This window comes from Aplysia californica, unplaced genomic scaffold (genome assembly GCF_000002075.1).
Source record: "Aplysia californica isolate F4 #8 unplaced genomic scaffold, AplCal3.0 scaffold00588, whole genome shotgun sequence".
Classification (NCBI taxonomy): Eukaryota; Metazoa; Mollusca; class Gastropoda; order Aplysiida; family Aplysiidae; genus Aplysia; species Aplysia californica.
The window spans coordinates 118,713-120,414 of NW_004797858.1; positions in this window are offsets into that span (position 1 = coordinate 118,713).

A 1,702-nucleotide genomic window follows, 5' to 3' on the forward strand; every position below is an offset into this window, starting at 1 on the left:
TAACGTCAGTGACCCTCTCCTATTGGTCTTAAATTACTCTTTTTTTAAAATAGAGGGTTTTACGGTGCTCGCAACTGCATAAGGTCATATGAGCGTCAAGAGGTGGGTGTTAACAGAGAAGTCCTTACAGGGAATCAGACGTACTCTGCTCATCTCTCTAGCTTCAACAGCACGAGGTCTGCTTCGACTATCAAGGCACCCCGGAAATAGCGGGTCACAAGAGTGACAAACATACAAAAGAAGTAGAGGAAAATGACAATAGTGAGGATTAGGACTGAAAAAGCAGCAGTTCCCTGTTGCAGATCAGGCACAGTTATAAGCGTGACATCATGAATCAGCCCATTTACAATTCTACTGTGCTTGAACGAGAAATGCCCCCCCCCCTTTGGGAATGGCCTAAAGACACTACAGTCAGTGGCACCGCCCCGGGGGGTTAATTTACTCTGAAGGACACAGAGAGAAGACTGGGAGCCGCCAAACTATGGTATTTGAGGAGAGCATGTTATTATACTCGGGCATATTGCAGACGAAAGCCTATGACGAATTTTAATACGAAAGCGACAGGAAAAATGCATTGGACACACAATGCAGAATCATTGGAGAATATTGTAGCATCAGGCACGTTTGGTGGAAAGAGAGACAGAGGCAGACAGAGGGGAAAAGATACTGGACAAGTTGACTACATGGCTTGGAACAGCAAGAACGACAGAAACCATCGCTGCAACGCAAGACAGAGTGAAGTGGAGGTCCATGATCGCCCACACCAGTCGGCAAGGCACCGGATGGTGATGATACGAGTATATTATACCCAGAATCTAATTGCAGAGAGGTATAACAAACAGAGAAGTGTCCCAAAAGGCAGGCAGGAAAAAATCTATAAACAGAACCACAAGAAAGAGACAATTGAGATTCTTTGGTCATATAATTACAATCAAACTCGGATGTAACAGAACAGACGGGACGGGCAGTTTTTTTCCTGTTATAAGCGAGTCCTGTTATAACCATTATCAAGAGAAACTACTAGATCTAGTACCATTGCACCTTCAGCTAGACACGCTGCTGCTATGTGGAAAGGTAGAGGGAAGAAAGAGCAGAGGAAAGCAAAGAACGACATAGACAGATGGCCTGAACAACTTTGCAACAGATAAAACAATGGGAAAAACCGAGCTGATCAGGAAGACAGACAACAAGAAGGAGTGGGGTACTTTGATCGTCAATGTCTGTTCCAGACCTGATACAACCCCACGGGGCGGTGTTACTGACTGAAGTTGTCTTTAGGCCATTCCCAAAGGAGGGACATTAACATGTTCTTCTGTACAGTAGAATTGTAAATGGGCTGATTTATCAATGTCATGCTCATAACTGTGCCTGAACTGTAACAGGGAACTGCTGCCTTTTCTTTCCTCATCCTTACTATCGTCATTTTTTCCTCTATTTCTTTTGTATGTTTCTCACTCTCTTGTGAACTGCTATTTCCGGGGTGCCCTGATAGTCGAAGCAGACTTTGTGCTGTTGAAGCTAGAGAGGTGAGCAGAGTAAGCCTTATTCACTGTAAAGACTTCTCTGCTGACATTCACCCCTTGGCGCTCCTAAGACCTCATGCAGTTGCGAGCGCCGTAAAACATTACTAAATCTAAACTAAGACCTGATACTGATATACGAAGAAGGAAGACAACCGACTTTTAAAAAATCAGCGAATACA